Below are 24,792 nucleotides of genomic sequence, written 5' to 3'. Positions count from 1 at the left end.
TAAGATTTATTTATTTATTATGTATACAGTGTTCTGTTTGCATGTATCCCTGCAGGCCAGAAGAGGGCACCAGATCTCATTACAGTTGGTTGTGAGCCACCGTGTGGGTGCTGGGAATTGAACTCAGGACCTCTGAAAGAACAGCCAGTGCTCTGAACCTCTGAACCATCTCTCCAGCCCCTATGTTTTGTTTTGTTTTGTTTTGTTTTTTAATTATTACTTATTTTTAGTTTACGTGTTTGGGTGTTTTGCCTGCACATATGTCCATGTACCATATGTGTGCAGGGCCTGAAAAAGACAGAAGAGGGTATGGGATCCTCTGAGATTGGAGTTACAAACAGTTTGGAGCTGCCATGTGAGTGCTGGGAATTGAACCCAGGTCTTCTGGACGAGTAGCCAGAGCTCTTAACTGCTGAATCACCCTTTCAGCCCTGCTTCTGTCTTTTGAGAGTCTGTGAAGTCTGGTTGCCCTTGAACTTGAAATCCTTTTGCCTCTAGCTCCTGAATGGTGGGATTTATACAGATATATGCTACCGCCCAGGAGTTTCCTCTTTATCAAAAGACAATTTGATAATAATTTATATTATTGTATTATTTTAAAGTTGATTTCTTGATACTTTGGTTTTTTGGGTGTTTTTTTTTTTAGTTCACCTTTCGCAATGGGTACGAGGCAGAGTATAAGAGGGAGGGGGTCTTCATCTGTTTCCTGTTGTTGCTGTAGCTGAACAATGATGCTGTGCAGTTTATAAAAATGGAAGTTTGTTTGTGGCATGGTTTTGGAGACTGGGAAGTCCAATATCAAAGTTCCAGCATGGGGTAAAGTCCCTCCTCCTCTGTAGAACCTGATGAAACTAGCTCATGTCTTTCTAACAAAGTCACAGATGCCATCATGGGGGCCTTACCTTGTGACCTCACTGTTGCCAACCCCGGGGGCCTTACCTCATGACCTCTCAAAGGCTCCACTTTCTAATTCCTTGAATGTCTGCTCTTGAGGACTACATTTCCTTAATTCCAAAGTAGGGGATTTGGGAGGACACATTGAAGGCAGAGTGGCAGGCATACCTTGGAGTCCAGGGACATATGCTTGCTTCCAGATACTCTGTTTTTAACTACTTCATTGAAACTGATTTCAGTGAAGTTAAGGGCGAAGTTATTCTTTAAAAACTGGCTTGTCGGCCAGGCAGTGGTGGCACACGCCTTTAATCCCAGCAGAGCCAGGCAGAGCTCTGTGAGTTCAAGGCCAGCCTGGTCTACAGAGTGAGATCCAGGACAGGCACCAAAGCTACACAGAGAAACCCTATCTCAAAAAGCCAAATCAAACAAACAAACAAAAAAACCAAACAAAAACAAACACCTGGCTTGTCTTACTATCTGGGTGCTGACTTTGATGCAGAGATCCTTTTCTAAGTTCTGGTTTTTCAACATTAAGAATCTCAGGGCTGGGGAGGTGGCTCCATCAGTAAAGTACTTACAGTGCAGGAGTGAGGACCTGAGTTCAGATCCCCAGAACTCGTGTAAAATGCTGGGTGTTAGGGGGACGCACATACTCATCAGCTCACTGCAGGCAAGGGACGGACCCTAGGGCTTGCTGGCCCATAGTAACTGAATAAGTGAACAAGCTCCAGGTTCAGTGAGTAACCTGTCAAGAAATTAGGTGGAAAGTGATAGAAGACACCCAACATGGACCTCTGCCTACACACACACACACACACACACACACACACACACACACAGTATCTCTGAGCTTTGGTTGTAGTTCCATTGGTATTTTCCTAGCTTGGACAAACCCCTGTGTTTGACCTGCCCTGAACTACACCTGTGTTTGACCTGCCCTGAACTACATAACCCAGTCCAAGGTCATCTTTGGCTACATAGCAAGGTTGGACCAGATAAGATTCTACCTAAAAAAAAAAAAAAAAAAAGTAATAAAATTTTAAAAGCATCTTTGCTAATCAGTAGCTATATAATTAAAATGACACACATTTGTCTCATGACCCTTTGCCTACAAGGAAAATAAAGTATTACTGAGCAGAAAGCCTAAGAAGAATCTGGTAACTGAGAGTAGCCTCTCCCAGTATGATGACTGTGTAGGGTTCCTCCCTTTCCTCTATTTCAAAATCTGCAGGTGTGGTCAAACTCCAGGATGAGGCTTGACACTTCCCTCCAAGTACTAGTCCCCAAGCTGACAATATAAATGTTTATTATAAGACCTTTTTTGAAAATAGAGCAGCTTTTCATAGGTTCCTTTGCTAGTACCCCTCCCTGGTTCTTACCAGTGTGTGAAAAGAAAAGCTTAGTGCGTTTGGGGGGCACCCAGGCAGGGGATCGGGATCTGTCCCTGTTGCATGGGCAGGCTTCTGGAACCCGGTGCCTGTGGTGTGACACCTTGCACAGCCTTGGTGCAGTGGGAAGGGGCTTAGACCTGCCTAGGCTCAGTGTGCTGGGCTCTGCTGACTCCCCTTGGGAGACCTCGATTTGGGGGATGTGGGGATGCATGCGGGGTAGCTTAGGAAAGTGGGCTGGAGGGTGGGAGATGGGAGGAGGGGAGATCTGTGGATAATATGTGGAGTGAGTAGAAAATTTCTTAATAAAGAAAAAAAGGTATAAAAATAGTCTTTAACAGGAACTTGCAGTTATTTGAAAGAATATCTACTTCCCTGCAAATGTTATTTTGACCATCTATTTGTTCATTTGTATAGAAATGTTGTGTTAAAATTGAATTATACATTTTGTGAATTAAATGTTTCTAGTTAACTACTTATTAAAAAAAAAAGAAAGAAAGAAAACCTTAGTGCTAGCGTTCTCCTGTCTTTAGGGTGTAAGGGGCAAGCACCGAGGGTGCAGAATAAGGTCAGTCTCTTAACAAGAAGTGCTACACACAGCTGCAAAGGTTATAGCATCTTAAACACTGCAGTGAGAGCCATGCATTTCAAGGGAGGGAGGGAACTCTTCTCGGACTTCACCCCGGAACTATCCCATCTGGTAAAATTTTGTCAAATGTGCACAGAGTGGATGGATGGATGGATGGATGGATAAAAAAAAAAAAAAAAAATCCTCTCGTGTATTCATGTATATACCACCCACCAGAGCCTTCCTTGGCAGGTGAACAGTCCATGGCCGCTTGTCCCGTGTGTGCTGGCTGTGGTTCCCTGACCAGGAATTGCTTTGCATAGTAGGAAGTCTCCATAAGTAGTCCTGGATGAGCCAGGAGTCTGGGCTTCAGGAACACACTCTTTAGCGAGTGCCTGTGGCCAGGCAGGAACTGTCTCTGAAGCAATGTCAAGGGGTATGAAGGAAAGAGCAGTGTTGGGCTACCTGCTTGGCTTGAGAGCTGGCAGGGTAGGGCCATCCAGGGTTGCCAGCGTCTGCAGCGGGCGGGGTGGGGCGGGGCTGGGTGGCGACGCCTGCACCTGCTGGGCACCCGCGGCCACATTCGTGATCGGAGCTGACAAGTGAACACCTCTGAGGCTCAGATAAGGTCAGAAGTCCCCCTGGGGCAGGGGCTGGGGGGCCGGGAGAAAAGGAGGCACTGCCTGAGGGAGCTCCATCTAGGAAGGGAGGCGCTGATCGGACCGCCAGGGGACCAGAGAGGGATAAGGACGCACTGGTTGGACGAACTGGTTTGGAGGCTCCTCGGATGTAGGAAGAGTGCTTGGAGTGCAGAGGCTGCCTAGTGCCTCGGAATCCGTTGGTTGCCCCTTCGGGGTGGGAGCAGTCGCCGCGGAAGTTGCTCCTCCGCACTGTCCCCGGCCCCCACCCCGAGGTCCTGGAATGATTCGGGTCCACACGTAGGTGCGAAGTCCGGCATCCATTCTCCCTGAGTGGAGCAGGGGACTCGCGGGCGGCGTGTCTACTGCGGAGACCTCGAGTTGTTTTCAGGCTGCCGGCTTGGCTTGTGCTCACTTGAACCCCATTTGTCGCTCCTTATTAGCTAGGGATCCACAAATACAGGACCGAGATACATTCCTTAGGCCAGGAAGTCTGATGAGAGACGGTTGATACAGCCCCTCACCCCACCCCCCAGCCATCATTTGGCCTCGGCCTCTAAAAACAGGGAGTAAAGCCCTAAGATTGGCCCTAGTACGGAGAACCTAAAAGGGAAAGGTAGAGGCGCTATCTGAATCCAGAGGGATTGACCTTGAAAACAAGGCCTACCTTAAATGGAGAGGAAAAAAAAAAAAGATTTTTACTTCAGTCAAGGAAAGGTGGGGCTTCATAAAATGTAGTTTTAAAAGCTTAAGAGCAGCTTCCTTTCCTAGGGTCTCAGCAACGGCCGCTTCAGTTCCTTCCCTTCCCTTTAGAGCCTCTTCCCCCATCTCCCCACACTACTTCCCGTGTTGCCCCACCCTGGGTTCCATTTGACTTCAGGATTAGCAGAGCCACCAAAGCTGGAAGGCAGATGCGTTTATCTAACTACACGCCCATCTGAATAGCTACTATGGGTTATTGTTCACAAGCGAACTGCGCTTTCGTTCTTCGTCAATAAGAGCTTTCTACTCAGTAGAGTCTGGATTTTGAACCCCAAGAAGCAGCTCGGTTTGGTGGCTCAATAGTAATGTGATCACCTGCTGTTCTGTGGTTTCTGGGAAAGACAGCAAGGTTCCTTTGAATATGAAGTTCCTTTGAATATGAGGGTCCTTCTATTTTACAAAGTAGAGAGCCTGTGCTAAGTAAGCAGCGAGCAAGGCGTTATCTGGTTGACAGTATTTGTATTATAGAGATCCAGTATTCTTCCATCTTTCCAAAGGCTTTGGTTTGCTCTCACTGAGGAAGATGGAACCGTACCAGTGCTCTGCTTTCCCTTGTAGTCAGTCTGTGGTCTCCTCCCCGGCCTTTCTGATGGATGCTGCCTGGGACGGCCAGCGGGAGAGCTGTTGAGTCTCATTGTGTCTGAGGTCTCCCCTGGAATGCTCCTGCTTATAGCTACGACTTAATCTTGGAACTTAAAAGCTATGGCTTAAAAATGGCACTTTGAGATGAGCACTGAAATGGAGAGAGATGGAGAAGCAGACTTCTGATTCTTCAAGGGGGCATCAGTGGCATGCTCAATTATTCAAAATACGTCAGGTGTTAGGCAGAATCAAAGCACTATCAGAGGTTACCACTCTTTTGCTTGTTGAACCCAGTAGGTAAGGACGGCTTTACCACACGTAAAGCCACCCTCATAGCTGAGGTCCCTGAGATGGCAAACCTTTTTAATTATAGGGAAATTAAAGTCACTGGTGTGTTAACGAAAGAATAGGTAGCTCTATAAAAATATTTCCTCTCTATAAGTTTCTACAGATGGTCGTAAGACATACAAACAATAATTTACAATAATAGGCCATACTGAAGGGGAACAAGAGGCCACACACAAGTGCTGCGGTCCCCTTAAATTTCCTGTGACTCCCTCTTCACTTGACCTCTGAACTTCGACCCTTTTAACCAGCCAGCTCTCTCTCCCAGACCTTCTCTAGAACTGGAAATGGACAAAACAGATTAAAGTAGAACTGGATGGGTTTCTTTTACTGACCTCCTTTAAGAGTAGATGAGCACAAGGTACATATTCAGAGGCCAGAAGAAAATTGAAAAGGTCTATCAGTTGCCTGTATGTGCCGCAGAGTGATGCTGACACATGGCAAGCCATGGTGTTGCCCTGCCAAGGGTTTGGTTTTCATAAAGCATCATCAATATCTTGTGGGTAGAACAGCAGAATAGGGGTTTTTAGAGTGCAGAGTGGGAGGTAAGAGTAGGGTCTCTCTCTAGTCCTCATGCAAAACTGAAACCAAATCATTCGGTACCTGGCCAGTGCTGCTCACTGCCCATTATGAAATAGTCGAGCCGGGACTCCAACCTGCATGTTTTCCAGAATACTACAGTTCATACTAGGTAATCTCGTATTATTATTTTTTAAGTTTTGTGATAGAAGGTTACAATTTGTGTCTCCTAAATACTCATACATTTGTTTTTATATATTATTTATTCTTTGAGAATTTCGTAGACGTATACAATTTATTTTGGTAATATCCAGCCCACAATTTCTCCCCTCCAACTCATTCTGGACCCTAACACAAACACACACACAACACATGCATGCATACACACATACACACACACACACACACACACACACACACACACACACACACCTCCCAACTTCCTCTCATCTCCTTTTTTTTTTTTAAAAAAAAAAAAACTCATTAAATTAAACTAGTACTCCAACTACTTCCATGGGTGTGGAGCCACAGGGAGTATGAGCAACTACCAGGAGCCACACCCCTGAAGAAACAATGGCTTTCTCCCAAGAGTAGCCTAGTGTTCATTGATTGCCAGTGGCTCCTCAGCTGAGGATGGTGCCTCATGTACCTCTCTGCTATCTATTCTGGAATGTTGACTGTCTTCATCTTGTACAGGTCTTCAGGTCTTACACAGATAACCACAGTTACTGTGAGTTTGTGAGTAGCATCCACTAAAAAAAAAAAGATTCTCAGCAATTCTCCCTGACCTTAGACCTTGGGCTCTTACAGACTTTCTGCCATTTCTTCTGCAATGTTCCCTGTACCTTGGAGGGGGAGAGAGGTGATATAGATATGTAACGAGTCTTTTTCTGTCCCACCTGCCAGCTCCCAAATCATGACGGCAGACTTCTTATTGATTATGAAAGCTCGACCTGTAGCTTAGGCTTGTTTCTAAGTAGCTCTTATAACTTAAATTAGCCCATTTATATTAATCTACATTCTATCATGTGGTGTTACCTCTCTCCCATCTTGCATCTCGTTTCCTGTCCTCTTTCTTTGTCTCCCTGGAAATCCCACCTACACCTCCTGCCTAGATATGGGCCATCTAGCTTTTTATTATACCAATCACAGCAACACACCTTCACACAATGAACAAATATCCTGCAACATAAACACCCATTTAATGCTGAATACTCAGTGGTCCCTTATTCTTTGCATTTTGACCAATTGTATATCTCTTCATTAGCCACTGCCCACTGAAAAAAGAAGCTTCTCTGATGAGGGCTGAGAGCTGCATTAATTTATGGGTATGAATAAAAGTATTTCGAAGGTAGTTTGATACTATAGTTAGCCTAATAATAGTAGTAGGCTCTCCTCCAGGACTTATGACCTCTCCAGACACAGGTTCCTGGCCAGGTTTATGATACCAGGCATGAGCTCCCTGTAAGGTGGGCCTTACATCCAATAAAAAACAGCCAGTTACCCCATAACATTCATGCCACTATTGCAAAGTTGGTAATAGCTTTCCAGGCCAACCATCACTGTAGCTCTCAAGAATTCACAGCTGGGTAAAACTGTTGATGACTTTTCTTTGATATCATACAAAGAATCTTTCAACACCGTGAAAGCTAGTCATCAGGGAGGAAACGTCCGGTTCAGTACTAGCTTGAATATCCTATGACCAAAGTGTGTGTTGTCTTCAGCAATAGAGTCTTACCATCAAGTTCTGATGGGCAACCAAGAGCAATGCCAATAGCTTGTATTATGTTAGGGATTGCTGGGAGGCCTCTGACCAACAACACAAAGAGAAGTAGCCCGTATCAGGCACTGGGATTTTTGTTTAATAGCATCGCTTCCAGAAGGAGAATTACCCCTCCATCTAGGATACTTCTATTCAAACTTTTTAAACTATGTTTTTTCAGTGAGCTTATAAAATAGATTTCCATATGGCATTTTCAAATCTCCTTAGTGTTAGTTATCCCTCCCACAGCCCTTCCCTCTACAATCTCCCTCCTTACTTAACTAACACCTCCCCTTGTTCCTCTTCCCCTTTCATATCACCTGTGTTCTACTATTCCCCTTCCCTTAAGATCTTCCTAAAGCCCTCTGCAATTGCGCATTTCTAGCACCCTGGCTTTTACAGGTACCCTAAGTTACAAACACACATCTAAGTCTAAGCTGGATCCACCTATGAGACAGAGCATGTTGCGTTTGTCCTTCTGGGCCTGAATTGCCTTACTTAACTGAATATTTTCCTGCTTTAATACTTTTCCTGCATGTTTCATAATTTCATTTTTCTTTACAGATGGATAAAATCCCATTGTATTGATTCCATTTCCTAGCTATTGTGATTAGAACAGCAATGAGCATGAATAAGCAAGTAACCCTGTAATCATTTAGAGCCCTTTGGGTATAACATATTGATACATCTACCCCTAGCTTTTTGAGGAGTCTGAACAATGACTTCCAAAGTGGCGGCACTTGTTTATACTCCACCAGCAGTGGATAAACATTCCCCTTTCCTAACATCCTTGCTGGCATTTATTGGTTTTGGTTTTCTTGATCTTAGCCACTCTGAATGGGGTGAGATGAAATCTCAGTGTAATTTTAATTTTCATTTCTCTGACTCCTGAGGATGATGAGAGCTTTTTTAAATGTTTATTAGCCATTTATATCTATTCTTTTGAGACCTCTGTTCAGTTCCAGAGTACATGTTTTAAATTGCTTTCTTTGTGTCAAGTTATTTTTACATTCTACACACTAATCCTCTGTCAGATGTATAGCTGGCAAAAAAATATTTTTCCCATTCTGTAGGCTACCTCTTTAGTTGATTAACAGTTGACTCCATGGTACAGCAAGTACCATGTATCATAATTTCATGATGCCCCACTTGTTAATAGTTGGTCTTATTTACTGCAAAACCAGGTCTTATTCAGAAAGGCCTTCTCTGAGTCCATACCTGAAGTAGACTCACTTCTTCTTCCTCTAGAAGTTTCAGAATTTGGGGTCTAGTATTCAAGTCTTTGGTACATTTGGAATTCTGTTTTTTTGTTTTTTGTTTTTTGTTTTTTGTTTTTTGGTTTTTTTTTTGGTTTTTCGAGACAGGGTTTCTCTGTGTAGCTTTGCGCCTTTCCTGGATCTCGCTCTGTAGACCAGGCTGGCCTTGAACTCACAAAGATCCGCCTGGCTTTGCCTCCCAAGTGCTGGGATTAAAGGCGTGCGCCACCACCACCCGGCTGGAATTCATTTTTGTACATGGTGAGAAATAATCAACTTTCAGAGCTGGAGAGATGGCTCAGCAGCTAAGAGCACTTATTGCTCTTATAGAGGACTAAGGTTTGGTTGCTAGAATTCACATTGTAGCTAACAACCATTCATAATTTCAGTTCCAGGAAATCTAATGCCCTCTTCTGACTCTGCAGGCAATACATAGATGTGGTGCACATTCATATACTCAGGTAAAACACTAACACATGCAAAATAAAATCATCTTTTACCAAAATTTTTAAGAACCAACTTCCGTTCTTCCACAGGAAGATACTCAGTTTTCATTCTTTTACAGGTAGATATCTAGTTTTTCCAGCACCATATTTTGAGATGCTGTCTTTTATTCAATGTGTACCTTTGTTATCTTTGTCAAAAAACTGGATGGCTAAACGTATTTAGACCAATATCTAAGTCTTTAGTCTGTTCCTTTGACCAATGGGTCTATTTTGTGGTAGTGTCATACCGTTTTTATCACTGTAGTAGAATTTGAGATCAGGAGTAGTGATACCTCCAGTAGTATTTATTGTTTGGGATCATTTTGACTATCTGGCATCTTTTCTGCTCCCATATAAATTTTAAGACTGTTTTTTTCTGTGAAACAAAAATTGAATTGGAATTCTAATACAAATTACATTGAATATTTGGATTCATTTTAGTACAATGACCATTTTCACAATATTAATCATACCAATCCATAATTATAGGTGGTCTTTCCATCTTATGATTTCTTCTTCAGTTTCTTTAATGTTTTAAAATTTTCATATTTCCATTTATAAGCCAAATGGTGGTGGCACACACCTTTAATCTTAGCACTCAGGAAGCAGAGGCAGGTGGATCTCCAAGAGTTTGAGGCCGATCTGGTCTACAAAGCAAGTTTCAGGACAGCCTGGGCTGTTACACAGAGAAATCCAGTCTCGAAACCCCTATCCCCAAATTTTTTTCACTTATCAGTAATTTGTTCCCTTGGTTAGGTTTGTTGCAAGGAATTTTCTTCTTAGGCTATTATGAATGTGGTTGTGTCCTTGATTTCTTTGCTGGTGTGCTTGTCATTGGTACATAAGAAGGCCACAGATTTGGATATGTTCATTATGCAGCTGGGCACTTTGCTGAAACCAATCGTCAGCTCTAGGAGTTTTCTGTTGGAGTTCGAGGATCACTCGTGTATAGAATCGTACCATCAGCCAATAGGGATTAATTGACTCCTTCCTCTCCTGTTTGTATCCCTTTTGCTTATTTTCCTGGTCTAACTGCTCTAGCTAAGATTCCAAGCACTGTGCTGAACAGAAATGGCAAGAGCGAACCCCCTGTCCTGTTCCCAATCTCAGCGAGAATACTCTTTGGTTTTTCTCTATTTAACGCGATGGTGGCCCTATGGTTGTAGTATATGACCTTTGTTATGTTGAGATTATGTTCCCTCCACCACAAGTCTCTCAAGGGTTTTTCTCCCAAGGTTATGATGAATTTTGTCAAAGGTATTTTCTGAATATATTGAGATGAGCATGTGATTTTTGTTTTTAGTTCACTTATGTGATGGATTACATTCATTATATTATTACATATTTATTGCTTTGGTTATATTTATTGATCCCTGAATCCCTAGAATAAAGGCAGCTTGATCACATGGAATGGCCTTTTTGTTGTATTCTTGAATTCAGTTTGCAAGTGTTATATTGAGAATTTTTGTGTCTATGTTCATCAAGGGAGCTGGCCAGTAATTATGTGGTATCAGGGCAATAGCGGCTTTTTTTAAAGGCAGTGTTTGAACAGTAGGAAGTGCTAGTTCCGTTGGCCCAGAGTGTATTACTTGGTAAGCAGTACCTATGGGAGAGTTACGGCTGAATGGAGTTGAAGATAATGAAACCGTTTGCCTGGGTGTTATTTTTCAGTCCTTCTGCTCCATGCTAAACTCGTTGATTTGAACTAGTTCTGTCTCTCATGGAGTCTCAGCTCCTCTGCTATGCAGTGTTCTGTGAGGTGAGACTAGCCAAGGCACTGTTTGCTCAGGTGTGGTTGCTGCAACCCCACCCCGCTGGCGTGAACAGCAGCCAGTGGAGGCACTGTGTAGAGGTTGTCTGTACTTCCCATGATTTCTCAGTGCTCATGGCGGTCCAAACAACAATGGCTGGAGACCCCGTGGATAAAAAAAAATCCAGCTTTTGTGAACTTTCTGAGAGAAGTCTGGTAGCCTGGTTCGCAGCCAACTTCAGAGTCTTCCCATTCTTCAGCTGCATTGACTGCTGAGTTGGTTGCTGTCCCAGCAGGTCCATCAATAGTAGAGAAGTTTGCTGGAGAGCTGAACAAGTGGATCCTAGTGACTGAGCAGCAGCTGATGGAATATTCCAGGTCCCTGGTTTCCCTAAGTATAATCAACCATTCCTTGCAACCTGCTTTAAATCTTCCATCTTATCCAGAAGTCTGCTTTGTTTGAGGTTTTTGGTTTGGGTTTTTTGTTTGTTTGTTTGGTTGGTTGGTTGGTCAGTTTGGTTTGGTTTGGTTTGGTTTTTCAAGACATGGTTTCTCTGTGTAGCCCTGGCTGTTCTGGAACTTACTCTGTAGACCAGGCTGGCCCCGAACTCACAGATCTCCCTACCTCTTCCTCCTGAGTGCTTCAAAGACAGGGTCTCACTATGTAGCCCAGGCTAAAGCTTTCAATCCTCCTGCCTCAGCCTTCCAGTTGAAAGAAATTAATCATTTTGAAATTCTTTCTTTCTTTCTTTCTTTCTTTCTTTCTTTCTTTCTTTCTTTCTTTCTTTCTTTCTTTCTTTCTTTCTTTCTTATGTATACAGTGTTCTGCCTGCATGTGTCCTTGCAGGCCAGAAGAGGGCACCAGATCCCATTAAAGATGGTTGTGAGCCACCACGTGGTTGCTGGGAATTGAACTCAGGACCTCTAGAAGAGCAGTCAGTCAGTGCTCTTAACCGCTGAGCCATCTCTCCAGCCCCTCATTTTGAAATTCTTAATGAAATTAAATCATGCAAAAACATAAAAGTATTCAATGTAGCATAAAATCTGTTGTTCGGAGTAATGTTGATATAAACTGTTTAATGGACACTGAGCATTTACTCTTGCTTCTTAGAACTCTTAGAAGCTAATGCAGAGATACTTTGTTTAGCCTGTTTTATTCTCAGCTTTGTTTGGTGACTAGGAAGAATGGTTTAGAGCTGCATAGAGTCTTAAAGATTATCAAACCCAATCTTCTCATTTTCAAAGACGAAAACTTAGCTTCTGGGAAAATTAAACAAATACTTCACTTCACTTCCTCAAATCTACTTCATTAAAGAATAGCAACTGAGACAGGGTCCTCTTGATGTTTACACATGCTTCTTTTGGCACGTGATCTCTGGATAATTTCCTAAATATATAAATCACATGACTTCTGATTTATGTGTTGTATTGGTCTGAAGTCTACAACACCAAGCCATATCCTTCCTGAGTGCTGGACTAAAATATAGATAGATGTTCCTTGACTTATGGTTTGGTTATATGTCCTGATAAACACATTGTAAATGGAAAATGCCATAAGTCAAAAATACATTTACTGCACTGTCCCCTGAACATCTGCCTTAGCAACACAGAATGCTGTGGGGTATAAGTTGTTTGCCCCTGTGATCACATGGCTACCTGGGAGCTGTTACTGACTGCTGCTGTCCAGCATTACAAGAGAAGATCATATTTCATACATATGGATAGGTCAGAAAATCAAAAGCCAGGCACAGGGGTTTACTATCAACTGAATGCTTATGGCTTTCACGTTATTATGGAGTAAAAAATGCTAAGTCTAGAGTGAGACTTCTGTTGAAAACCAATAAACAAACAAAGAAAAAAATCCCTATGTCAAACCGTTATTTATCAGTTGGCCAGGTCCTTTCGCCCTAACTGGATAGGAGTTGTGGGTTTGCAACAGGAAGCATGTTCGGGGCTGGTAGACCCAAGCCCTTCATTGCTCAAGACCTATGGGCTAGACTGGTGGCTGAAAAAACTTACAGTCCCAAACCCTGAGGGCTAGGCACGTGTGGCTCCAGGCCTTTGAAGACTTAAGTTCCAGGCAAGTTGGAGGTTTGTCACTGGAGTCTTTAACTACCAGTGGCCTCAGCACTTGACACTGTCCCCTTGTTTTCGGTGGCCCAGCAGCAGCAAGCAGCTGCAGATAGTCATACTAGATACCTTCCAGTATTACAGCTCTGATACAGGCTGGGAGTGCTGGGACCCCCAGCTCTACAGTGACACATTCCAGCTCTCAAGCTAAAGGTGTCAGGATCCCCAACCCTGACAACTGCCAGGACTGTAACTCCTGGCCGGGATGTCTAAGAGCCCTGTCCCTGGCGTTCAGCAGTCCTCTGAAATGTTTGCCATGACTAGGGTTCACGATTTCCCTTCTTTGGTTCATCACCTCTACTTCCCATCATTCCTACTCCATCTGTCCTCCGGAACTCTTGAGTGGCTCTCCTGTCATTGCTATTGCCAGCTCTCAACTACCTCCGCTCTACCTGGGTTTCTCATCCTCCCTTGGTGTCACCAGCTCAGCCTGCTCTACTGCTGAAAATCAACTATGAGCAGGGGAAGACTGCTAGAAAGAAGCCTTTTATTAAGCATCGTGTTGCAATATCTCAACTACTATGTGTGTGTGCCAGTATGTGCAGGTGACAGCCTGTGTGTAGGGACAACTCTCCAGAGTCACTTTTCTCCTGCCAACTGTGAGATCCAGGGATGAACTCAGGCCTCCATGCAAGCACTCCTACCCACTGAGTCATCTCACTGGTCCAGTGTTCATGTTCAAAGGACGTTTCCTCATGCTTTGGGTTTTGCTATTTGTTATGGAAGGTTTATTGAAATGACCTTGATAAAGAATGCACGCCTTTAATTAATTTAATTAAAGGTGGTGCACGCCTTTAATCCCAGCACTCGGGAGGCAGAGGTAGGCAGATCTCTGTGAGTTCGAGGCCAGCCTGGGCTACAGAGCGAGATCCAGGACAGGCTCCAAAGCCACACAGAGAAACCCTGTCTCAAAAAACCAAAGGAAAAAAAAGAAAAAAAAAAAAAGAAGAAGAATACCATGTTACCACACATAATGTTGCACACCTGTAATCCTAAAACTCAGGAAGCTGAGGCAGAAGGATCGTGAGTTTGAAGCCAGCCTAGAAAACAGTGAATTCCAGGACAGCCTGAGCAACATGGAAAGGTCCTGTTTCTGAGAGAAAAGAAAGAAGGAGGGAGAGAGAATGGAATGAAAGAAATAGGAAGGAAAGAAGAAGGCAGGCGTCATGGTCTGTGAACTCAGCTTGTACAATGGTGGGCTTCTTTGTGTAGTAATTAGTCAAAGCAGGTTTTTGGTTGGTTTATCATTAAATGTCTCCAGGAGCTCTCTTCTATAATTAGTTTCTCAGAAATAGCTCTACTCTAGAAGTTTATTCCTTTTCAAATATATTTTACACTTATTTGTGTGTGTGTGTGTGTGTGTGTGTGTATGTGTGTGTGTACACCTGTCTGTCCATTTGTGAGTGCATATACTTGCCACAGTGCATTCATGGAAGTCAGAGGACAAGTCACAGGAGTCAGTTATCTCCTTTACCAAGTGAGTCTAGGTGTATTGGCTGGTTTTGTATATCAACTTGGCACAAGCTAGAGTCATCAGAGGGAGGAGCCTCAGCTAAGGAAATGCATCCTTGAGATCCAACTGTAAGACATTTTCTCATTTAGTGATCAATAGAGGAGGGCTCAGCCCATGGTGGGTAGTGTCATTCCTGGGTTGCCAGTACTGGGTTCTATAAGAAGGTGGATTGAATGAACCATGGGAAGCAATCCAGTAAGCAGCACTCCTCCATGGCCTCTGCATCAGCTTCTGCCCCTGGGATCCTGCCCTATTTGAGTCCCTATCCTGACTTCTTTCAGTGATGAACAGCAATGCTGAAGCGTAACTCAAGTAAATCCTTTCCTCCTCACTTGCTTTTTTGGTCATGGTGTTTTGTCACTATAGGCAGACTTTTCTTCCCACCTGCCAGTTCCAAATAACCAACACAGAGACTTAATATCAATTATAAATGCTCAGCCAATAGCTCAAGTTTGTTGCTAGCTAACTCTTATAACTTAAATTAGCCCATTTATAATCATCTACATTCTGCCATGTGGCGGTACTTCTTTTTCGTCTTGCACCTCTTGTTTCCTCTCCGTGTCTGGCTGGTAACTCCTCTGACTCCACCCTTCCTCTTCCCAGTGTCCTTAGTCTAGTTCTCTCACGTAACCTTATTCTGTGCAGCTATTGGCCAGTCAGCTTATTAAACCAATCACAGACACATATATTCACACAGTGTAAAGGAATATTCCACATGTCACAGTAATACCTAAGACAAATTGGTACCAGGAGTGGGGTATTGCTGTGACAGACCTGACTATGTTTTTGAGAGGATTGTGGAAGGACTTTGGAACTTTGGGCTAAGAAAGTTGTTGAGCATTAAGACTTCAGTGGGATGTTATATGGGATCTTGGAAGATAAGAATGTTAATAGCAGTGCAGAAAAGGAAGGCCTGGCTTGCAAAGTTTCAGAGGGAAGTCTAAAGACTCTATCAGGGCCATTTGTTATTTTGAATTAAGATCCGGTGGTTTCAGTTAGCTGGGGCTGAACAATGAGCTATGATTAACAAGATACCAGAACTACTGAATTGAAACCTTTATATTACTAGGACAATTGACGATGGTTAGCTGGAGCTAAGAAATTAGCAATGATTAAGAAGAGACCAGCATCATTGGTGAAATCTTCTGAGAAGTGTTTCCTGAGAGCACAGAGAAGCTGTGTTCCAGAGTCAGCCAAGGTTGTACCTTGTACTGGCAGCCAAACTTGGTAATGTGTAAGCATCACCCAGGTGGTACTGGTTTTGAAGACATGATGGGGTCATAGAGAGCAGCTGAGGCTTGGCATTGTGAGAGGCCAGGAAAGGCCATTGGTGAAGGTGCAGCCTCAGTGGCAGCTGAAGGCCCAGGACTGAAGGGGTCATGCAAAGAAACTGAGGCTTGGCACCATGAAGAGAGCCTATGAGAGGCTATTGGTGAAAGTGCAGCCCAGTTGCAGCAAGGGACCCCAGCACTTTGGAGATGCCAGTAGCATGGAAAGACCACCAAGAACAGCAGCAGCAGTGGAGTGGAGCCAGCTGGAGTCTAGAAGACGAGCTGTGTGTGCTGCAGAGGGCAGAGCCAGAGAAGTGATCCAAACACTTTGGAGGAGTCCAGAAAATCATGAGTGGATCCCAGATATTGGATGGCTGGAATTTTGTTTTGCTTTGAATTGATTGTGACTCTGCCCTAATTTTTCCCTCTTGAAGTAAGAACGTATTTTACTGGAGTCCACAGTTGAAAGACTTTCAACTTTTTAAAAAGAGATTGGCTATTTTAAAGGAACTAAAATTTTAATGTGTTCGAATTTGTAAAGACTGTAGGACTTTTAAAGTTATTTAAGATCTTGGGGATGAATAAGAAAGGAAGGGTTGTGGGTTGGGGATTTAGCTCAGTGGTAGAGCGCTTGCCTAGCAAGCACAAGGCCCTGGGTTCGGCCCTCAGCTCCAGAAAAGAAAAAAAAAAAAAAGAAAAAAAAAAAAAAAAAGGAAGGGTTGTGGTTTAATAGGGATGTGTTTGTAAGCTAACAAGAGGTCAGTTGTACTGGCCGGTTTTGTGTGTCAACTTGACACAAGCTAGAGTCATTAGAGGAAGGCGCCTCAGCTGAAGAAATGCCTCCATGAGCTCAGCTGTAAGGCATTTTCTCAACTAGGGCTCAATAGGAGTAGGGCCCAGCCCATGGTGGGTGGTGCCATCTCTGGGCTGCTGGTCCTGGGTTCTATAAGAAGGTAGGCTAAGCAAGCCTTGGGAAGCAATCCAGTAAGCAGCACCTCATCATAGCCTCTGCATCAGCTCCTGCCTCTAGGCTCCTGCCCTGTTTTGAGTTCCTGTCCTGACTTTTTTCAGTGATGAACAGCAATGCTGGAGTGTAAGCCAAATAAACTCTTTCCTCCCCAACTTTTGGTCATGGCGTTTCATCGAAACAGTAGAAACCCTAACTAAGGTACCAGGTAAACTCATCAGACTTGGGAGCAAGTGCCTTAATCTACTGAGCTATCTTGCGGCGTATTCTTTTTCAAGAGGAGGCTGTTGATTTAGAACATTAGCAGGATGTGGTGGCTTATGCCTGGGCTCTCAGCTGCTCGGGAGGCTAAGGGAAGAGGTTTTGCAAATTCAATGTCAGCCTTGGAAACTTAGCAAGGCCCGGTCCCAAACTTTTAAAAGGGTCTAGAGGAACAGCTCAGTGGTGGAGTGCTCATTCCCTAGGTTCAATACTCAGTGCCACTAGTAATACTGAGTAGCTTTGATTTTCTTTTTTTAACTATATAGTTCTGTCAGTAGTAGAGGTGGTGTGTTATTACTGTGTCAAATCCTGAGATAATCCTCTTATAAAAAAGTTTCTTTCTGCTCACCACAAGCCAAAACCACTATGGTTTATGATCATTTGTCCTGTGGCTTTGGGCCTGTGGTGGATCACCATGAACAGAATGTGTGACAGAGAAAAACTGTTGACCTCGTACTGGGATGGGGCGGAAAGAAAGTAGGAGCCACGGTGGCTCTTCCTGTGGAGAGCACATCCCAGATGATCTCCCAAGACCACCACACTGTGAGCCCAGCCTTCAGCACATGGGCCTTTGGGGACACTGTAAGTTCTAACTACAGCAGATCCAGGCGAGCACATAGCTGTCCAGCAAGTGAAGCCGGATTCTGTTTTTGACTTTGTTCCTACTTTAAAGTTGCTGATATGCTTCTGTGTTTCTTCTTTCCTACTGAAAAAATATGAATTTATATTTAAAAACAAGATTTCAGAGCAGTGAAACCTCTTGAAACATACAAAAACCTGATTTTTTTAAGATCAACACTTGTAAACACTGAATGGACTCAGCAGGTTGTTATTTATATATTAAATTTGTGTGTGTGTATATATATATATATATAATTATTAAAAAGAAAGAGGCCATGAATTTCAGAGAGAGTGGAGGTGATATGGGAGGAATTAGAAGAAAGAGGAAAATGATGTAAGTATAGGACATGTGTTAAATGAAAAATGACTAGATAAAGTATTTGTTACTCACATATACTGGAATAAGTATTAATAATTAATGGGTACTAATTCTGAGTAAATTAGGACCTTTGGAGATATTGCACATCATGCCAAAGGAAGATTAAATGCAAAGACATGATAAGAGGTGGGACATTTGGCCAGCCCTGGAGGCTTCCAGACTTCCTAGAGGAGACAAGCGCTGAGTATTAAAAACTGAGTTCCTGTGAGTCAGGTGAAAAGAAGTGGAAAGGGCATACAAGGTGGTAGGAATAATGAAAGCAAAGGTATCTGTAAGGTTCATGGTAGAGAGAGCAGGCCAATGAGTGGGAAGGAACTATGTCCTGTAGGCATGCAGTGAAAATTGACGCGGACCACCTCACGTGGTAGGCAGTTCATGAAGTACTTTACACTTGATTGTCGTATAGTTAGGTTTATTACATATGGTGACTAGACAGAAGGAAGTTTGATGGGGAGCAGGACTTGAGGGATTGTAAGTAGTCAAGACAAGAAAAAACAAACAAACAAACAAAAACCCCTGAGGAATAAAATGACGTTATTGTTGTCAAAACAGAAGGAAAAAGAAATGCTAAATATTTAGGGAAAGAAAATCAGCAGCATTTTGAGAAGAGATAAATGTGGCAATAGGGAATCCTAAATGGGATGGTAAGTCCAGGAGGACTTCCAGGGTCCTGGCTTTAAGAGTCCTCAAGTTTGGGATTGAGAAGGAAAGCCAACGTGGTGTCAGGGAAGATGGTGAATTTGGTTTGGGACATAGTGACTTTGAAAGGTCTAAACACATCTATGTGCTTTTATGTAACTGTCACATTAGCAGAGTGTCAGATAATGAATCCGATGAGATCAGGCTAGAAACAAAGTTAGAGGAATCATCACCATGGAAATGGGACTTGGTCTGTAGCTATACACTCTTATTCATAAGGGAAATAGGAAATGGAAATAAGCTTGCACACAACAAAGACCATTGAGAAAAGGAAAAAAATTAGCAGAGCAGCCTGCAGAACAAGAGAAAAAGTTCTCCAGCTATTCATCTGACAAGGGATTAATATACAGAATCAAATGAAAACTCAAAAACATCAACACCAAAAGAAGTAGTCTGTCAAGCCTACTGGCACATGCCTGCATCCCAGCATAGGAGGCAGGAACAAGAGAGTGGAATGAGTCCAAAGCCACTTAGGTGAGTTCCAGACCTGGTAGATTACATTATAATACCCTGTCTCAAAACAGACAAAAGACAAACACAATAACACTATACAGACAGTAGTGGCCAGATGAACTGGACCGTTTAGGGCCTCAGGGCTATGTATTCACAGCCTGGGAATTTGATTTGATGACTTTACAGAGATCTTTTCATTATTACACCCCTTTCTAAATTCAATGTTGTATTTCCCTTGGGGGGGGGGGGGAGACCTACCAAGAAACCAAGATCAAACTATCAAACTAGGCAGGGACTGAGCCCTCCTCTCTAGTCTGGTCACACTGCTGAGAGCAGGGACGGGCCTTCGTGGACTTTACAACCATGATCATATAGGAAAATCATGCAACGAGCGAGCAGTTATCCACACCACACCAGCAGTCTGTTCTCCCAGAACAGGGCAAAGTAACAAACAGCAGAACTGGGTGTATTCCAGATTGAACCTGAACAGAAAATACTGAGTTCCTATCAAAAAGGATAGACTCAAAGTAAAAATGAATTCGTTAGTTAATTTAATATACATGTATTCTGGGGCTGAAAAGATGGCTCAGCAGTTACAAGTGCTCAGTGCTCTTGAAGATCCCGATTTGGTTCCCAGTCCCCACACAGGGTGGCTCACAACCACCTGTAACCACAGCTCCAAGGGTATGACACCATCTCCAGGCTTCCTCAGGCCACACACTCACACAGACACTTGCACATTCACATAAATAAAAATAAACCTGGAAATACATGTTCTGAAGCACGCTAACCAAACAGACCAAATGTACACTCCACGCCCATTACAAAAATATCCTCAGCCTCCACCCTGTTAGCGTTTGATGATATGAAACAGTATTTGTTCCCCTTCATGGAGTCAGCTACTAAAAAACAATAGACAGTAGTTTTAGTTCAACAAGTATACCGCTCTGAGGATAGAAATCCAGGTTTCTCCCCATTGATACTGGGACCAGGTATTAAAATCACCAGACTAAAGGAGAAATGCCCGTTTATAAACCACTTACTCTAGTTATTCTTAGCTAATTCTCACAAGATTCTCCCAAAGATGAGGGTGTGGTGGCTACCCTTCATTGATAAGTAGTTCCAGTTTAGAACTACATAGGCATTCAAGGTACAATTCAATGGAGGGCATTCCATCAGCTCATCCTGAATGAGCATGGCACCCTCCCGTGGGCCAGGGCTCCAGTAACATGAAAGGGTAAAGGATGCCTGAAGAGTGCTGGCATTCTTTTTCTCTGCTGCCTAGCACACCATGCTTGAACTGCTCTGCTCTGCCACACCCTGCCTGCCATGATGGACTGAGGCATCTGAGCAAAGCAAGCCTCCCTCCCCTGAGTTGTCCATGACAGACATTCTGTTTCAGCACCAAGAAAACTAATACAGTAGGAGTCCCCGTTTTACAAATGCTGAGGTGCAGAAATCTAGGAAACTTGACCAAAGGTTTTTACAGCAAAAGTAGCAAAACCAAGATTGAGCGCATGTCTGACACTCTATCCTTCATGCTTTATGACTCTATTTTCCCCTTAAAGGAAACTCTGGGAACCCAGGAGCCTTCAGGAAATAGGATGCACTTACACGGACTTAACCCTTCTCTTGAATCTTCTCTGTCTGGACTTCCTCGGGCCATGTGTGAGTTTGTGCAAACGTTCCAGGGATTCTTGGGCATCTAGGGCCACCACGTCTGTTTGATTTGACCTTTCAGGATACCCTTTTATCAAGTTCCAAATTTCAAAGATGAATACCAGGTGGGCCATGGAAGATGATGACTCATGATCTTTCTTGCTAAATGAGGTGAGAGAGCAAGGATGATGAAAATAGGTAGTAGTATTCCTGCCCTGATTTGCCGCATCAGGAATCAGCTGCTAACATCTGTTAGGCTTTGCAAGTGGTGAGTGGTATGGGCCCTTCCTGGAACCCCGCCCACATTGACTGACTAAGGCTTGCTTGTTTTTCAAGGAAGCTTTTGAGACATTTCCTGGCTCCTGTCTTTGTGTCCCTTCCCCTGAGTGACAGGAATCCTCTTTATTTTCACTCTTTCTAGACTCTAGACTCTAGAAAAGGCTTAACTAATCGCACATCAACACAGCTTGAACAGGTTAAAAGCAAGGTCCTCCCTTGAAGAGTCACAGAGTCTGCTTTCAAGCACAGAAAGCTGGGGCTGGAGAAACAGCTCACTGTTTAACATGCAAGCATGAAGGCCTGAGTTCAGATCTCTAAAACACACAGGAATTCAGACATGATAGCGACATAGGAGGTGAAGACAGGAAATCCCCAGAAACTAGAGAGCCGGCTAGCCTGGCCTGCAGAGAAGATAACAAGAAGCCTTATCTCAAACAAGGTTGAAGGAAAAACTGAAACACAAGGTTGTCCTCTGTCTTACACACACACACACACACAGAGACAGAGAGAGAGAGAGAGAGAGAGAGAGAGAGAGAGAGAGAGAGAGAGAGAGAGAGAGAGAGAGAGAGAGGAAGGAAGAAGGGAGGGAGGGAGGTCGGTTTAAAAAAAAAAGTAGAAGAGGAAACAAGACACCAAGACATTCACTGAAGGAATAGAATCATCTTTTCAACAGATGGCTGGGACACTTGACATTGACATGAAAGAATGAAACTGGAACCTTAGTTTATAACACATACAAACATTAATTCAGAATGAACCAGCCACATGATACAGGTGCTAAAAATATAAAACTCTTAGAAGGAAGCCCAGGAGTGAATTTTTAATGACCTTTGGTTAAATGGTGGTTCTTTGGATATGACATCAAAAGTAAAGCCAAAGAATAAAAAATAAAAAAGATTGTAGGCAGACTTTTCTGTCCTGCCAGCCAGTTCCCAAATAACTACACTGAGACTTATTATTAATTATAAATGCTCGGCCAATAACTCAAGCTTGTTACTAGCTGACTCTTACATCTTAAATTAACCCATATCTCTTATCTACTCTCTGCCACGTGGTTTGGTACCTTTTCTCAGTACAGCAAGTTCATATCCTTCTCTACCAGTCTCCTTGAGATTCTGAGACTTTTCCTTTCTTCTCTTTCATACTCTCTTTTTGTCCTCAAGTCCCACCTAACCTCTACCTGTCCAGCTATTGGCCAGTCCACCTCTTTATTAAAACAATCACAGTGTCATATATTTATATAATGTAAAGGAATCTTCCACAAAAGATAAATTAGAATATATATATATATATATATATATATATATATATATATATATATATATATATCTGCCATGCATGGTAGCTCAAGTCTTTAATCCCAGCACTCAGGAGGCAGAAGCAGGCATATCTCTGTGAGTTCAAGGCCAGTCTTTCAGGTCAGCCAAGGCTACACAGTGAGACCCTGTCTCAAAAAAAAAAAAAAAAAAATTCTGTATTTCAAGAATACCATTAAGAAAGTAAAAACATAATTTACCTAAGAAAATATTTAGCAAGTCATTTCTCTGACTTGTATGTATCCAAAATACACTAAAATTCAATAATAAAATGGCAATCCAGTTACAAATGGACAACACAACTGAAAGACTTCTCTCCAAATAAGACATACATGAAAAGCACATAAAAGCACACAGATTCTCAGCATTAGCAGCCTTTTGGGAGACAAAGCAAAAGTGAGACACAACTTCATAAAACCTTCTAGGATGGAAAAAGTGAAAAAAGACAATGTAAGTACTGGCAAGCATGTAGAGGTGCTGGGGACCCCGGACATTGCTGGTGGGATCGTGAAATGGGGAGGCCACTTGGGAAAATCCTGACTAAGGGAAAATCCTAATGCTAAAGTAGGACTGAGGATAGAGCTGAGTGGTGGCATGATTACCTGGCATCTCAGAATCTCAGGCTCCCTAACACCATGGAAACAAATGAACCAACAAAATTAAAGGGTTACCATTTGGAGTTGGACTTTTTGAATTTTGGAAAACTCTTAGGTGTATTGCAGGTGTGCTAGAGGTAAGTCAAGGAGTTAAGGAAAAGTGCATCACGAGAGGAAGGAGTGCTGGGACAATCTTTTTTTGTTGTATCAACATCAAAAGAATGTTTTTGGTAGGTAAACCCTTTATAAGATATGTTAGAGAAGGTTATTCAGGAAAACAGCGTAAAGAATTAAAAAAATAATTTTACTTATTTGAGGATTTCATAATATATTTTGATCATATTCTTTCCTCTCCCCCAACTCCTCCCAGATCCTGCCTTACCTCCCTACCCACCCAACTTCATGTTGTAGAGATGGTTTTTATTAGGGTTGTCGTTGTTTTCTTTGAAGTTAATTCCAGTTGATTGATACAGTAGCTTTAGAATTCATATCAGCACAGTTAATTGGCAGGGATTAGCAGACCAGTTCTCTCCCTACAGGTGACAGCCAATACATTTCGTAATAACTCTGTGCTCAGTTTGTGAATGGACCACATTTTTAGGTACTGTCTCAATCTTTTTGTTTGTTCGGTTTGGTTTTTGGCTTTAGCAAAGGACGAGAACTACTGGTCTTGCATGCCTCCTTGTGAGTAGGTGTCTCTCCAAGCCTACTTTGGACTTGATGTCAGTTGTGTACAGCCTCAGCCTTGAGTGGGGCCACACAGGCAGCAAGAGCAGACAAAATTTTAAAAGAAAGGCACATTGGTTGGTTAGGTCATAAGTGTGGAGTTGTTTGAGTAATTGTAACGTGGGAGGAATAAAAATGGCAAAGGAAGATTTTTAAAGATATTCATGATGAATAGAGGTGAATCCTGGCATACAAAAAAAAAATGGTTTTACTCTTGAGAAGTAAGGAAACTCTCAAGTATAGGTCTAGTATAAGAAGGAATATACCTCAAAGACTATGACTCAGAACAGGCATCTCAGAGCATCCCAATCAATTATCATTTATCTGGTTGGCTAGGGTATCTTCTGAAGAGAAATTTCAGACCTTTTACTGGTTTACAGGAGGGCACTGTCTGAGACAATCTGCCTAACTCTTCCAGCACAAGAGCTGCCATCACAGGAGGTCACAAATGGGGGGGGGGAGAGAGAGAGAGAGAGAGAGAGAGAGAGAGAGAGAGAGAGAGAGAGAGAGAGAGAGAGAGAGAAATTGGCTCTATTTAAGAGGCTAAACTAGCCAGGCATGGTGGTGCACACCTTTTATCCCAGCACTTTGAGGGCAGAGGCAGGTGAATCTCTGTGAGTTCCAGGCCAGCCAAGGCTCTACGGCAAGACCCTATCTCAAAAAATAAAACAAACTGAAAAGAGGCTGAGAAATCTCAAGATACTTTGGTCTGCAATGCTCTGGCTCTCCACAGTTACTGAGGTTCTAGTCTATGTCAAATGCTTAACACAGAGTTTTTCTGGGAACTTTAGTTTATAGCTGCCATTAGCCAAACGTCACATTTTATGCATGCAGAGGCCAAATGCTATTCCATGCCCTCTAGTGTGAGGAAGGCTTCTTCCTAAGGTTTGATTTAGATGAAATGGAGGAGGCAAGAAAGCAGTCTCAGGAGGCAGAAGTAGTTGGCAAAGCAATTAAGGAAAAGCTTCCTGGA

General features: G+C 43.0%; 1 protein-coding gene across 1 annotated transcript in view; it reads left to right on the top strand.

Annotated features, from left to right (window-relative positions):
- Positions 1-3,361: 3,361 nt before the first annotated feature.
- Tmem45b (transmembrane protein 45B) overlaps positions 3,362-24,792 on the top strand; it is a 48,047-nt gene continuing 26,616 nt past the window's right edge. Inside the window, exon 1 of the mRNA XM_059267575.1 lies at positions 3,362-3,478. The gene's annotated coding sequence lies outside the window, so the exon portion shown is untranslated. The remainder of the gene's footprint in view (positions 3,479-24,792) is intronic.

The sequence above is a fragment of the Peromyscus eremicus genome, chromosome 7 (assembly GCF_949786415.1).
Source record: "Peromyscus eremicus chromosome 7, PerEre_H2_v1, whole genome shotgun sequence".
In the NCBI taxonomy this organism is placed as follows: domain Eukaryota; kingdom Metazoa; phylum Chordata; class Mammalia; order Rodentia; family Cricetidae; genus Peromyscus; species Peromyscus eremicus.
The sequence above is the reverse complement of the archived record's forward strand: the minus strand, read 5'-3'. Positions and strand labels throughout refer to the sequence as shown.